A 16,637-nucleotide genomic window follows, 5' to 3' on the forward strand; every position below is an offset into this window, starting at 1 on the left:
GATAGAGAAATAATCGAGCACAGCCTCGACATAAAGCCTGGGTAAACCCAAAAAAGCAAAAGCTAGAAAAATGTCAGATGAAAAGCCCAAGCGGTGAAGGCTGAGGTGAAAGAATCCTTGAGTTATGAGTCATTAGATTGATCTACTTAGCCGAAAGAGTTTCGTCTCGCCGTTTAGATTCCACTTATGTAATTGGTTTTGTAAATAGTCTACGTTTACTACTCCTAATTAGTATCTAAACATTCGATGTGACACGTGCTAAAAATAAGACACGGGAAGAAAACGCCCCCTTAGTTCCACCTAAGAGGGGCAACAATATCATAGATTGTAAATGGGTTTACAAAACTAAGCTTAAAGCTGGTGGGAGTTTAGATAGATAAAAGGCTCATTTGGTAGCTAAAGGCTTCAAGCAATGCTATCGCATTGACTATGAGGATACATTCAGTCCAGTTGTGAAAATGGCTACTATTCGAGCTATCTTGTCAGTTGCTATCTCAAAGGGGTGGAGTCTAAGGCAATTAGATTTACAAAATGCTTTTCTCCATGGTATATTAGAACAGGAGGTGTACATGAGACAACCTCCTTATTATGAAGATAGTGCAATGCCGAATTTTGTGTGCAAGTTGGATAAAGCGCTATATGGTTTGTTACAGGCTCCTCGAGCATGGTATGCTAGACTTAGTTCTAAGCTTCTCAGTTTGGTTTCAGTGCATCACGGGCAGACACTTCTCTGTTCTATTTAACAAAGGGAAAATAATGATGTTTGTGTTGATTTATGTTGATGATATAATAGTTGCCAGTTCAACTCCAGAAGCTATCACAGGTTTGCTACATGATCTGATGCAAGACTTTGCATTAAAGGACCTTGGAGAGTTACATTATTTTCTAGGCACTGAAGTTAGTAAGGTACGTGATGGTATTCTTTTAACTCAGGAGAAATATGCCTCTACTTTACTGATGAAGGTCAACATGTTAAACTGTAAACCTATGAGTACACCACTTTCAACTAGTGAGAAGTTATCTGTATATGAAGGGTCTCCCTTGGGAACTAACGATGCTACAAACTACAGAAGTATAGTTGGTGCCTTGCAATATTTAACCCTCACTAGACCGGATATATCCTTCTCTGTCAATATGGTGCGTCAGTTCCTGCATGCACCTACTGAAGTTCATTGGTCAGCTGTAAAGAGGATATTGAGATATTTGAGGCAGAACACAAGGATAGGTCTCAAGATAAGCCGGTCTAATTCTAGGTTAATAAGTGGGTTCTCAAATGCAGATTGGGCAGGATCACTAGCTGGCAGGAGATCTACTGGTGGGTTTGCTGTCTTCCTTGGCTCAAATCTGATATCCTAGAGTGCATGTAAACAAGCCACTGTTTCTAGATCGAGTGCAGAAGCAGAGTACAAAGCAGTAGCAAATGCAACAGTAGAAATAATGTGTATTCAAACACTATTGAAGGAAATTGGAATTTCGGCTCCACCAGCTGCCAAATTCTGGTGTGATAATTTAGGAGCTAAGTATCTTTCATCTAATTTCGTATTTCATGCTAGAACTAAACACATAGAAGTTAATTATCATTTTGTCAGAGAAAGAGTCTCCAAAGATCTTTTGCAGATCAGTTTTGTTCCTACAGGCGATTAGGTGGCTGATGGATTTACCAAGGCTTTGACGCTTTGACAATTGGATAACTTTAAGCACAATCTCAACCTTGCATGGTTGTGGTTGAGGAGGGGTGTTAGATGAAATAGGATTGTACCATAAGGTAATCTTGATTGTGTGCACGTACATGACGCGTTGGTTAGCCAGGCTGTTGTAGTTGAGTAATCTAGATGGAGTTTGTTGATGTGTAACAAACTCTAGCTTACCTCCAGAGCAAGTCATGTACCGCAGCTTGTAATCCACGCGAGGGGATTTTCCTCACCTATATTAACTCGAATCCGCTTGCCAGTGAGAGGCACAGCGTTCCCATCCAATCTTCCGCACCTCTAATTTCTCACATATCTAACAAAGCTTGTTGGTCAAATATGCAGATGATTGGCCTTGTGTTGCCAACAAATGGAACAGCTTACATAGATGGAATGGATTTGAGGAAAGATATGAATGAAATATATGCATACATTGGTGTATGTCCCCAGCATGAGTACGGTCAAAAGTGACTACATCATTTTTCATTCTTGAAGGTGATTTTATCATTGGTGCGATGCCAACCAAAATCTGTTCAATGTGTGCAGTCTACTTTGGGACTCTCTGACAGGAAGGAAACACCTATTGTTCTATGGCCGAATGAAGAATCTCACTGGTGTTCCTCTAACAAAGGTCGTTTGAGGCCAAACACTACTATGAACTTTATAAACTGTAATCAAGCTATCTGATACCTGTTTATATGCATCTGAATCTATAGTCTTTAAGACTAATCGACTAACATAGGTTGCAACTAGTTTCCCCATTTTCACAAATGGATAGAGAATTCATTCCTTTCATGATAAATAATGTTTCGAATCAGGGGCGGACCCACAGGGTACGCCGGGTAGGCCACAGCATACCCTGGGGCCTAGCTATACGCCCGGTATACGCCGGCCCAGCTATACACCCGAGTGCCCGACGATTCCTCCGCACCAGGGCCACGACTGGAACCCCTCAAACCCCTCGAAGTTGAACCAGAGCCCAGCTGAAAGCCGGGTATACGCCTGGAACCCTAAGCTGCCACGACTCCTTGTCTCCTACTCTCCTCCGCCGCCACACCAGGGCCAGCCGGCCAGCGTGTGGGAGTCTTCTTCTGCAGCGACCAGAAGCTCACGCCGGAGCTCCGCCGCCCGTCGCAGGACTTCTCGCACAACGGCACAAGACCACAACCAAGTTCGTCTTCCACAAGGAGAACTTCTGATCATCCACAAGGAGGTTTAAGATTAATTTATCTTCTATATTTTTGGAGCTACTTTCTTGTATGTCAGCCTTCACTCCTTCCAATTTATTTGCTTCGTTTGATGCACAGAAGGTACATAGATTTGCTGAATTTTATCCTAAGGACTTCTCCAACAATGATTTGCTAAAACTTGAATTGCAACATGATAATTATATTGATGACATGCGACAAGATGATAGCCTCAAGGGTCTAGACAACATCGTTGATCTCTCAGTTAAGCTTGTTTAAACACGAAGGCACAAAGTGTATGATATGGTTTACTTGCTTCTCAAATTGATATGCTTATACTAGTGGCAACAGCGAGTGTTAAAGGGTATTTTCTGCAATGGTTAAAGTGAAAACAAAGTCAAGGAATAAGCTAGGTAATAGTATTTTGGATGATTGTCTAGTCACATTCATTGAGTGGGATATTTTCTTCCAAGTGAATGAAGATGATATAATCAAGACATTCATGTCATTCAAAAAGCGGCGAGTAAACAAAACAAACATGTAATATTGTAAGTTTCTTTTATGCTATATTTTGAACTATTTGTATTTCATTTGAACTATTTATATTGTGATTTGTTATTGTTTCTAGCTTAATCTTTGAATTTAAGACTTATCATGTTATTTAGTGCACGTGGTATTCTGAATTAGAATATGGTTTTACCAAATTGTAAATGGTTTTATTGAATTGCATAAGATTTTTTTTAGCATACCCTGTGGTAAAATCCTAGGTCTGCCACTGTTTCGGATCCAAGCAGTGGAAGAATCCCTGAAGAATGTAAATCTATTCCATAGCGGTTTTGGTGACAAACATGTAAGCACATAGAGTGGTGGCATGAAAAGAAGGCTCAGCGTGGCCATCACGCTCATAGGCAATCCTAAAGTAACCCCATCTGCGTATTTCTACTCCATCGATTTCTCTCCACAAATACAAGCATAGAAAAGTTTCAGAAGCATATGTACGTCATGAATTTTATCAATACTCATTAGGCTGTATACATGGATGAGCTGAGCACAGGGTTGGACCCAATGTCAAGGATTGATCTATGGAACGTCATCAAGCAAGCAAATAAAGACTGCACCATCATCCTTACCAGTAATCTTTGCCTTTTTTTTAAGTTTCAGGATTTAAGAGATTCATATTCATGCTCATGGTTAACAAGAAATTAATCACTCTCCATATAAAATTGAACGTAGAACATGTAATATTCCAAAAATTTGTAATATTTATTTGTGTGAAATTTTCAAAAATTTAAAACTTTTTGTTTGTATTGTGTGCTCATTTGACAATGATAGACAAATCCCTTCTCATCCCTAAATTCCATTTTTAAAACTTGTGCGGATTGAGTTGGATCTTTTTGGATTTTATTTGGATTTCATGTTCGAGTGTTGTTTGAGTTTTGAATCTAATTCAAATTCAAACTAAAACTAAAACTAAACCAAAATCTAAAAATAAACTAACCTAACCTACCAAACCGCCGGCCCGCTAACCCTTGGCCTGGCCCGTCTCGCCCGGCTCAGCCGGACAGCCAGCTTGGCCTATGCCCAGCGCTCACCCGGCTCTTGGCCCGTGACCCACTCGTGCCCCCGCTTTTGCGCTGGAGGCCCTGGATGCGTGCCCCGCCACCGCGCTTGAGCCACCGCCTCATCCCCGCCGCTCACGTCGCCGGCGTCATGCCCCAAGGCCCTAGCGTGTCGCCGCCCCGATCCAAGCCCTAACCCTAGCGTTGCTGCTATATATAGGGTCACCTGGGGGCTCTCCAAGCCATCCAGCCGGGCTCCGGCCGTCTGCCGCCATCCACTCGAGAGGAGAGAAGGAGGGGGGAGGAGGAGAAGGAGGAGAAGAAAGAAAAGGGAAGGAGGAGGTGAAGAAGAAGAGAAGAGGGGGGGAAAGGAGGCCGCCCACGGGAAGAGCCGGAGCCGCCGAGGAGGACGCCGCCGCCCTATGCCGCCCGAGCGCCACCGCCAATCACCGCCGCCTTCGCCTTAGCCTCTGTGAGCTCACCGCCCCTCCCTTGTCCTTTGGCGTCACTGACCGGCCCTCGTGCTGCTACCATTGCCGTGTAGAAGGGCCGCTGCCTCACCACCGGTCACCATGGGTACGGGACACTAGGGCCCTGTGCGCTGTCGCAGCCGGGGTCTGCCCCATGCCTGCCCGCACGTGCCAGCCGCGCCTGCCTGTGCACGTTGTTGTGCCGTGCTGTGTCATGCGTGCACACATCGCGCCGTGCCGCGCCGCCATCGGCCACCATGCAAGTGCCCACGTAGCAGAGCCATGTGGGTAACGCGCGCCACATGGCCACCACGTGGCACTAACATGTCCCAAGGACAGGGCCCACATGTGGGGCCCAATAACAAGCTAACGGGCCCACTGACCCATGGGGCCCACCGCTGACCATTGACCATTGACCGGTCAATGCTGACGTCAGTAGGACACGTGGCCCAATCAAATGCTGACGCGTGTCACCTTAAATAATAAATATTTTCTAAAACTATTTAAATAATTAAATAAATTCTTTAATCTTTAAAAATTATAACTAATTCATAACTTGAAAAATATGAAACCAATTGCATTAAATTTGTAAAATCAAGCCCGTGCTGTTTGTAGATAGTTTGGTATTATTTGGATTTTCTAAATTTGGCTTTTTTCGAGTTTGTGCCTAGATGTAATGTCGTTTAATTTACTTTTCGCCGTATCTCGTTCTGATCAGACCCAAGCTATGATCCAGAAGACCTTCAAGACCCCGACTACATAGAGGAGGATCCAATCGACTACAATCATGGTGTCATGTCACTCCCAATCATATTGATCCTATGCATGCTTAGTTGCTAGCACTTTATTTATGTTGCTTGATGATGATGGATTGCATTGCCAATATTTTTAGCCATGCCTTGATAATTGTTTATCCTGTTTTTCTTGTATACCTACTTTTATGGACTAGCTAGAGACCCCTAGCTAGTCCACCGCTCATATATCCATATACATTCTTTTGAGTTATGAATGAGCATTTGCCATGGTTTTGGTGATGAGATTCCTTGAACACTCTCGAGTGTGTTTTGGGTGAGTGTGACTCCTTGACGTGTTCTTGGCAGGAGCGAGCCATGGTTGGTACTGAGGAGTGCCTTGCCGGGAGAGAGCATTCTGGACTCTCTCTATACCCCATACCTATGGCGGGTACCTTGTTTGTTACTGAGGAGTAGGTGGAGTAATTGTACATTGCAGCCACATACTTGTTGGTAGAATGCTCGCTCTCAACCGCTTAAGGACCGAGTCAGTTTACCACTAGTCACAGCAGCTATTTTCGTACTTAGCGCTCACTTACGTTATGGGCAGGGTTCGGTCCGAGACTAGTGGTGGATAGTGCACTGCCTGTAGGTGGAATAGAGGATCATGTAAGGAGTTCGAGGCATTGGCTTGCTCTGACCAGACTACACCCCGGCATGGGTAGGTTTCACCGCTTTGAGGTCCTCCCTGGTGACGGCGTGCCCTGCAGCTGAGGACAGTTTCAGACTCGAGGAAACAGGAGAGAGTTATCCACCTACTAGGGCTCCGGCTATTAGGTGGGGCTTGGATGGATCGCTAGCCTTTAGGCTCCATCCGTGCGGGTACAATTGTACAACCTCTGCAGAGTGTATAAAGCTACAGCTATAGTCCGTGTCCACTGGTTATGGACAGTGCTTTTGACTGCCGCTACTTCTGACTAGACTTTTCTTATTCTTCTACCTCCCCCTTTTGAGATAGGCCGGCGTTTGCCATTGAGGTGTGAGGGGAGGGATCCCTCTGTAACGACCAAGATTAAATAGGCCGAGTTTAATCTTAAGACAAGTCCCCTCATCTTGTCAACTCAGCCTCCTTTAGCAATTCTGGCTAAGTCTGGATATCAGCCCGACCTAACGCCTTAAGGCGGGTTTATCTTTTAAAAGTTGAGCAGACCATCAAGAAATCCCTTTGTAAAAGTTGGAGAACTAAGTTTCTACAACAACTTGTTAATTGAACCTTGGTCCAATTCACCTCCGAAGTTTCCCAAATATGCAACTCAAGTCAACCTAGAACCGTGAAAACGAGCCAAGCCGCCGTTTTTCTCTAAGTCCTAGAATCCGCGTGTCTCCAAACTTTGGAGCTTTGAATCTCAAAATCCACCTCAATTTTGAACTCGGTCAAGTTACAAAGGTTGAACCTTTTTCTGTGTACTACAACTTGTGTAAAGGGAGTCAACGTAGTGCGGTTTGGAAATCAGGAAATCCAGGGGCTTGAAGATGGGCCCAGCAAGGATCTCGTGGATCCGTCAGCCAGACAGCGCCCGAGCGCGCGTGCACCACGCTCCAGAGTGCCGCCGCCGCGTGGTGTGACCTCGCTAGCAAGCGCCACCTCGCCCAATCGCCGGTCATGACAAGATGGGTCGACGCACCTCGCTTCCCAGTCACGCGCGACGATAACCCGTGGTCCTCCGCTCTGTCCCGTCTCATCCCGCCCGAGGCCTCGCCGACCGCGCCACACGCACTGCACGCAGCTCCACCGTTGCCCCGGCCACTCTATGACCGAAGACCGGCCGCTGCCGCCTCGCCTCCCGCGCGCATCCGCCCCATTAGGATCCCCGGTCGCGCGCCCCAACGGCTTTCGGCCCTCCCATCACACTCCGGTCGTGTTGCCCGCGCGCGCGCCCCAAGATGCTGCCACCTCCGCCAACCACCGGGCAGGCAATGACAGCTCCTTCCCCCACCTCGCCAGTAGCGTGCCCCGGCAGAGCCGCTAGTCCTGTGCATTGCCAGCATCTCACTGCTCGCCTTATCACCTCACCTGCAGCGCCCTCGCCTGCAGTGCCCTTCCCTCCCTCCTTTCCGCCAATGGCGCCGCCGTCATCGATGGCTGCGACAGTACGTGCCCGCCCTTCTCCGGCTCACCGGCGCATGCCTTCACCTAGTAACCAGCGTGACGTGAACCCATGCTCGCGCAGACCTAGTAGATCCATGTACCCAGCAAACCCGCTTTGCCCCAGCCCCCAAATCCTTGCTGCCCAACCAGAGCGAAATTGCGTCCAAGCTCGCCAATAGAGGCGCCGACCAATCGCCGCCGCGACAGAGCACCTCTTCTCCCTCGATCTTATCCTCTCGCCCGCTCGACCTCGTTTCCTTCCTCCGAACACTTCCGTGCATCTATAAAAGGGTACCGAAGCCTCTTACCGAAGTTCCCTTCACCACCACCGCCATTGCCGCACTACCTGCTCTGTTCTTCTCCATCGCACTCGCCGCCGCACACTCCTCTGCTTCGTGCTCAAGTGCCACCACCTGAGCTCTCTGTGGAGCTCCCCCTTTCGCCCAACCCCGTGCCTTACTGACCCCACCAGCCGCTTCGCCATCCTCTCTCGCAGCTCTAGAGCTTGCTTGTTTCCCACAAGAAGCACCACCGCCGCTGAAACACCATTGTTCCTTGTTCCGCCTTAGCTCATTTCTTCCCAACCCAGAGACCTCGTCAGTAGGATTGGAGGTGAGCTGCCGACCCCTTTCCAACTCTCCCCGACCCTTAATCATCCACGGAAGTGCCCAGATCCTGTCCGTCTCGCCCGAGTGTTGTCCGCCTCGCCCGAGTGCTCGGTTGTGTCTTTTTCTTTTGACCGAGGGTATCTGTGTTAAATTCTGGGGACTTCTCTGTGTTAAATTTGAGGACCCGGTATAGTTATTACTTAAGTTTAAGGGTCAGATCGTAAGTTTTCCCTAGATCTGACTCTTTTAACTCGTTGTAAATCGACAGAAACTTGGAAATTACATCTTAAATCGAGGAAAAATCAGAAAAATGTGAAATCACTTTGGTTGGAATTCGCGTTCTCGGTAGAATCAAATAAAGTGGGTTTCGCACCTTTTCCTACAGTTTTGCTATAGTTTTGGGTTTAAATCCTTGCAAATACTATTGAAATCACCGTCTAAGCGGCTTATCCTTGCATTGCATTCGTGTAGAGCTGAACCTTGCCGACGGAACCTACGATCTTCACCCGGTGCTGGAAGACGAAGTCATAGCTGAGCTGCCGCCTGCAGGAGTTGTTCCTGTGCATGCCGAGGACCAGATCGCTACCGCCCCGCTTGAAGGCAAGCCCCGGAGCATAACCCAGTTTTTCTAAACTTGTGCATGCCTTCCGTTGTTATGTGTGCGCATTTACATTCCAGGAGTTGATTAAAACCATAGATGCATGACTTTGTTTCCCTTTGATCTGAACACTAGTATGATAGGCTGAGTAGTTTCTTTACTAAACAGGACTCGGTAAAAGTCGAGTGATTCACTGTCACTCACGAGTTATAGGAGTTGATTGCTTTACTTATGCTACAACTATAAAGACGATGGATGGGACAGGGCTCTGTGAACTATTTTGGTGGTTGGTGGATTGCCCCGTTTGTCTACATGAAATTGGATTAAGGTCGAAAAGTGATGGTGTTCGTGATCAAGTGTTTGAAAGTACTAATCTCATACCTAGTATGGGATGGGAAAGCCTAGTACCTGATTGAACCGGCAAGTGGCTTATACCCCTGTGTCCTTGAACGTAGTTCCCATGGTGCATCATGTGGGTGCAAGTGCGGTCACAGTACGGTAGAGACCGGGACTATGGAGCATTGCATGCCAAAGGCGGTTTGGACCTGACATGCGCCTAGGAATTGATAGGGACGGCCGACAAGTGAAGCGACCCTTTGTGGTGCGTGGATATTGTGAGATTAGGTTCACCATGCATAGTTAAGAAATTTGAATTGATTCATCTGCCTCTCGCAGTTTGGGACTACTTGATCGCTATGCTACACTGAGTAAGAATGGAACTTGATGATGGTGTTAATATTAATGCTTGTCATAAATTGCTTGAAAACTTTTGCTTGGTTAGTATAGTGGCTAACTTAGATTGGTAAATGAACATAGAACTTGTGGCTAAAATATTGAAAGTAAGGACCTACTGTAGTCACTTTTGGCAAAAACAAACCCCTCAGCCAAAAAGCCTTGCATGTCTAGAAGTTGGTGGAGTAGTTACCACCTGTCGGTTAAGTCTTATTAAGCGTAGTCGCTCATCCTTTTTGTGGCAAATCTTTTTAGGTGATGTTGGCGTCCCTGAGTTTGCTCCGAGTGGCACTTGGCCTCCCCAACTTCCTCCTGGGTGGACGGTCGAGTGGGATCCCTCCTCGGATGGCGAGAACAGGGACTAGTGATGTCATGATCAGCCTCGTCGTGACGTCCGACCTCGGCGCTAGTTTCTGTTGATTTATTTCCGCTATTTAAGAACTCGGCAAAACTATGTTGGAATTTTGAACCTGATGATGTAATGAATTAATTACTTTTTTAATTGGGATGATCTATTGTAATCTCTGGAACCACTCACCTTCATGTGAGCAATGCTTTCCCGGTCCTGTGGAGTGGTTTATCGGATGAAATTCGATGAACTGCCGAGTTAACTTGATTAAAGTACATGATCGCGTGTTAGGCGACTTAATTGTGCTTTAGCCATATTAATTTGAGTGTTCCACCACACCCTCACATCGCTTAGTGTGTTTGGGTGCTGGATCTTTTGGTGAAGGTTCCGATGATTTGTGCTAACTTCCTTGATTGAGGTGTTGAGCTCGGAGAATGTGTTGCTTTGCTTCCTTGATTGGTGCTGCTGCTGCATAAACCTCTACAACCATATATAGGTTTTATTCATACATATAGTATAATTCCCCCGTTTCCTTGGCTTGCTACTTTTGGGAGTTGACATGGTCTACTTGCTTCACGGGTAGATGGTGGCTTTTCAAGGTCGGAGCTCAACTACGACTTTGACAATGACGGTTGGGAAGACCAGGGACCGTTCTTCGCTCGAGTCACCTCTGGAGATGGAGTTCACCATAGCTTATGTTTCCGCTGCATAGATGTTTTACCTAATGATTTGGTCCAGATGGACTTGTACCGGCATGTGCCACTGGGATGTACTCGTTATTCATGTTATCTATGATATTTGTACTCTGTTGCTCTTTATGTTTTTATGTTGGTATGGATTTGTATTATCTAAGATAGAGATTCGCACGTGATAGCCTTCCTAGGACTATCACCAAGATGCGTAGGCTTGAATTCTCAAAAATGGGAATTCGGGTCCGTTTTAGCTAGTATCAGAGCCATACTTGACCGTAGGATAATTCCTAGCAATGAACGTTAGTTTAGGAAGCCTAAATTATCCTTGAATTGAGTATATACCCCCTTGACTGTATTACAACTCCTTAAATCATTACTATTATTACCTTGTTTTCTCTAACTTATACGACTTACTAACAACCTTAACAACGTGTTACAGATGATGACCGAGGAGTGGCGCTCGTTTGATGGAGACAGAGTGCGCCACGGAGGCTTTTGCACTCTCCTCAACAAGTGCTTGGAGAAGGCAGGAGTCTGCATTCAGGGCGTTCTCTACGAGGGCCGCATGAGGGGCAATGTGGACTCTGTACCCATCGAGGTGAAGCTGACTTGCATATCCCAAGGTGCCCAAGTTCGAGGAGGTTGTGGTGTTCGCCTTCGAGCTATCAGTGTTAGAGGCTCACAGGACTACCGCCAGGAGGGCCGTGCGAGAGGTGCATGCACAGCTGCGTGACTGGTTGGCATAGACTCCCTACCGCTACCTACCCAGGGTGTGCCGTGGATCGAGGAACTTCGAGAGTTCAGCCCGTGAATATTATGAGGATGCCTACGCTGAGCCTGATGAGAAGTTCTGCGTGGCTTCCCACTGTATCCACGCTCAGGACTTGGCACTATTCTGGAACAATAGAGAGGTGGAGGTACTGCGCAATGGTTGGGACCACTACATTAGAGCCAACGCCATGCTTGAGGGCAAGTAGCTGGGACTTGAGCGCTGTTTGGACAGACTGGACCGGACAAACCGTCACCTGCGGCACGGGATAGGCACTGCACCAGACCCTTACGACGAGAGGGACTCGTTGAGAATTGCCACGCTGGAGGCGAGGGTGGTTCGGATGGAGGAGGCACTGAGGGCTAGGGACAAGATGATAGATGAGAAGAACGCTTTGCTCAAGGAGAAAGAGGAGCTGGTTAATACCTTGGATGCCACACTAGTCACCAAGAACGGAGTCATTGAGCAGCTACACCACTGTCTACACAGAAACTACTACAACCTGGTCCACCTTGGTTCACGCTGCTACAGCGACAGAGACTTGGCAGAGAGGCTACAACTTGGTTGGGAGCGCTCAGACCGCTAGAGGGTGATGGAGTTGGAGGAGTTGAGTGTGTGGGTTCTGGTCGAGTAAAGGAGGGAGCCCTGCAAGGAGAGCTTCGTGCTATCGCTTACTAGACTGTACACCCAGGTGTTGCACCCACTAGCTAGGGTTGCTACAGAGGGGCTGACCAAAGCTATGTCTACTCTCTCTCAACTGTACGGAGGAGACCCGCTGGACCTGCCAGTGTACTCGGACAATTAGTCAAGGTCCATGGGGAGGCCCTACTCCTAAGTGGAGATGGAGATGTGGATGATGATGACTTCCTGTGCTCCGACTGAGTGGACCGCTTTTGATTTGAGTAGTGCTAGGTTTGAGTTAGACTCACCATGATGTTGTAGCATTAGAGACTACCATCCCATGATTCACGATGTAGTAGTATGATCGTCCTCGTGTAGTCTTGAAGGTTTCTGTTCTAGACCTCAAGATACATCCCTTTTGTATGGTGCCTTTGCATGAGTGATATGGAGTTTTATGGATTTTATGGATCTTATGCTTCTTATTGTCTATGTGAAATTGTTTGTGTGTTTTACCTTTATATTTCCTTAATAATAATTTAACTAACCCCCTATCCTAGTCCTATGAGAGTAACCACTGATTACAATCTCATCTAGAATATATGTTGGGTTTGAGGAGGTCAGGATGGTTGCTGCACCGTTTCGAAGAGGCGGCCAACGAAGATGGGCCTAGCCCCAATAGAGGTCGTGGTCACCATGGAGGTTCCACTCCCCGAGGTGGACTTCGTGGAGGTCCTCGCGGAGGACGTAGTGGCCGTGTCCTAGAGATGGAGGTTTAGGGAGACATAGCTAGCGCTAAAGGAGAAGTTCACCAGGAGGGTCAGGAGGAGCAGGAGCAGAACGTACCTGCTGGAGGTGCAGAGGACCAGCAAGCACCGCCGCCGCCTAACCTAGCAATGGTGATGGCAGTTCTGACACAGCTGATGCAGACCATGGCTAACGCTTTGCTCCAGTACAAACAGCAGGGAATACACCGCTAGAACCCTCTAGTTCAATCTCTATAGAGGAAAGTTGAAGGATTCACCAAGCTCCATCCACCCACGTTTGACAACTCAGAGAACCCACTGGACGTAGACGACTGGCTAAGGGAGATCGAGAAGAAGCTGGACTTGATAGATTGTATGGATGAAGAGTGTGTAGCACTGGCCACCCACCAGCTGATCGGGACAGCACGTGCTTGGTGGGACAGCTTCTGTGACTCTCACGCAGACCCAGCGGACATCACTTGGATGAGTTCACTATAGTGTTTCGCGACCACCATATTCCTGAGGCAGTCATCGATCGGAACTCACAACATGAAGATGGGAAACATGAAAGTCCAGGAATACACCAACAAGTTTCAGGAACTAATGAGGTATGCACCAAATGACTCCAATATAGAAAAGAAGAGGATGTACTGGTTCCGCAAAGGGCTTCATCGGGGCTTAGAGATGCATTTTTTTGCTCATGACTGTCCTACTCTGCACGCACTAGTGGGCAAGGCACTCCGAGTGGAGAAGTTGAGACTGGAGTTCGAAGAGTTCCGAGGGCACAAGAGGAAGCGTTAGGAGCAGTTTGGACACCCAAGGCCATCTTAGAGGCCGAGAATAGGATCCCCATATTTCCAGCAGCAGAAGCCCTGTAGCTACCCTTCGCAACCACAATAGTACAGGAACACCAGTGAGGAAGTGGAAGTTCTGGTACGTGGAAGCCAAGGCCCCAGCAGCTTGCTGCTCCTAAAGGTGCAAAGCCAATTGTCTGCTACACGTGTTGCCAGCCCAGGCACAAGTTGTTCGAGTGTCCATAGAAGACTCAGGCAGGAGGACAGAATCGCACCAACCAGTTCCAGACACCAGCCAAGACACTAGCAATAGGAGGACCCCAGCAGAGGACCCCAAGAATGCCTGAACCACCTGACCACCGAGGACGCCGTAGTAGCTCCAGACATTGCCCTTGGTGAGTTCCTTGTTGATTTAGTCATAGCTACAGTTTTGTTCGATACTGGTTCCAAGTTTTCTTATGTTTCAACCAAGTTTGTGGAAGAATGATCTCTGCCCGCTACGCCTCGACCAAGGCCTATTATAACAAGTTCTCCCCTAGGAGAAGTGAGGAGCACCCTAGAGTGCAAGGTAGTTAAACTGGTGATCGAGAAGCAGCAGTTTCTAGCAGATCTGACAGTATTAAAGTCCTCAGCCATTGATGTGATTTTGAGAATGGATTGGTTAGCTAAGCACAATGGACTGGTCTTGTGTAACCCCTGATTTGTCAGATTGGAACAACCAAGCGGAGTTCAAGTACAGTTTGAGCCATTATACCCTAAGACAGCCCCTATGCTATGCAACTTAAAACCCAAGACCATTGAAGAGGTACCTGTGGTGTGTGAGTTTCCGAACGTGTTTCCAAAAGAGCTAACAGAACTACCCCCAGACCAGGATGTGGAGTTTGTGATTGATCTTATACCCGGCGCAGGACCGGTAGCACAAAGTGCATATTGGATGTCAGCCGACAAGCTGGATGAACTAAAGAAGTAGTTGAAGAAGTTGCTAGAGCAAGGGTTCATTCGACTGAGTGCTTCACCCTGGGGTTCGCCCATCCTATTTGTGAGAAAGAAGGATGGCTCGATGAGGATGTGTGTGGATTACTGAACGCTCAACTCCATGACCATCAACAATAAGTACCTGTTGCCAAGAATTGACGATCTGCTTGACTGGCTCAGAAAAGCTAAGTACTTCTCCAAGATTGACTTGAGATCGAGATACCACAAGATGAAGATTTGAGAGAGCAACATATCCAAGACCGCCTTCACCACCCGGTATGGATTGTTTGAGTTCACAGTGGTTTCTTTCGGCTTGACCAATGCACCGGCGTATTTCATGAACATGATGAACAAGATCTTTATGGAGGAGTTGGAAAAGTTTGTGGTAGTGTTCATTGATGACATTCTAATCTACTCAGAGATAGTAGAAGAGCACGAGGAGCACCTTCGGATCGTGCTAGAGAGGTTACGACAACACCAGCTTTATGCTAAGTTTAGCAAGTGTGAGTTCTGGATAGAGGAAGTTGCCTTCCTAGGGCACGTGTTGTCAGCAAAGGGAGTAGCTGTTGGCCCCACTAAGATTGAAGCAGTCATAGAGTGAGAGCAGCCTCACAACGTGATAGAGATAAGGAGCTTCCTTGGATTGATAGGATACAACCGGAGGTTTATTGAGAACTTTTCTAAGATTGCCAAGCCTATGACAGAACTGCTGAAGAACAATGTGAAGTTTGAGTGGTTTGAAGCTTGTGAGAAGAGTTTTTAGGAGCTTGAGTTGAGACTTACCACCACCCCAGTGCTAACTTTACCGGATATCAAGAAAGACTTTGTGGTGTACTGTGATGCTTCCAAGCAAGGTTTGGGTTGTGTGCTGAGGCAGGAAGGAAATGTCATGGTCTATGCATCTAGACAGCTAAAGAAACATGAGGAGAACTACCCGACACATGATCTAGAATTGGCTGTGTTGTGCATGCTCTCAAGATTTGAAGGCACTATCTAATCAGCAACAAGTGTGAGATCTACACGGACCACAAGATCTTGAAGTATTTTTTCACTCAGTCCAAGCTGAACATGAGGCAAAGGAGATGGCTGGAGCTAAACAAGGATTACAAGTTGGAGATTCACTACCATCCTGGAAAATCCAACGTTGTGGCTGATGCTCTGAGCAGGAAAGCCTACTGCAACAATCTAATGGTGAAAGAAGAGCAGCCTGATCTATGTAAAGAGTTGGAGAAACTAAAGCTGGAAATCGTTGTGCATGGACAGCTGTGTGAACTACAAGTGACCTGTGACTTGGAGGATCAGATTAGGAAAGCACAAGTCCAGTGTCCAGAAATTGAGACCCTTCGAGAGCAGATGAAAAGAGGTAAGGCAACTAACTACCGAATGGATGACAAAGGCACTATTTGGTTGAAAGATAGGATTTTGTACCCAAAGATCAAGCTATTCGAGAGTCCATCCTGAAAGAAGCCCACAACTCGAGGTACTCTATTTACCTAGGATGCACCAAGATGTACCAAGATTTGAAGGAGAGGTTCTGGTGGAAAGATATAAAGGTCAACAAGGCCAACCACATCACCTACTTTGACACTTGCAAGCGAGTGAAGGCTGAGCACCAAAGATCGGCAGGATTGCTTAAACTGCTTAAACTTCATTATGGGTTTGCCCAGGACTTAGAAGGGAAATGACTCAAATTGGGTGATTGTGGATAGGCTCACCAAGATTGCTCACTTTATCCTAGTGAAGTGCAACTACAAAACTAAGAAGCTCGCAGATTTGTATGTGAACAACATCTTGAGGTTACATGGAGCACCTAAGAGAATTGTGTCAGACAGAGGTTCGTAGTTTGTTGCCAAGTTTTGAAAGAGCTTTCACAAAGCCATGGGTAGTACATTGGAGTACAGCACAACATTTCACTCATAGACAGATGGGCAGACTAAGAGAGTGAACCAAATCATGGAGGACATGTTGAGAG

At 47.0% G+C, this 16,637-nt stretch overlaps 1 pseudogene; it reads left to right on the plus strand.

The window, feature by feature from the left end:
* LOC101768192 overlaps window positions 1–16,637 on the plus strand; it is a 45,035-nt pseudogene that overhangs the window by 14,319 nt on the left and 14,079 nt on the right.

This window comes from Setaria italica, chromosome VI (assembly GCF_000263155.2).
Source record: "Setaria italica strain Yugu1 chromosome VI, Setaria_italica_v2.0, whole genome shotgun sequence".
NCBI classification, from domain to species: Eukaryota; Viridiplantae; Streptophyta; class Magnoliopsida; order Poales; family Poaceae; genus Setaria; species Setaria italica.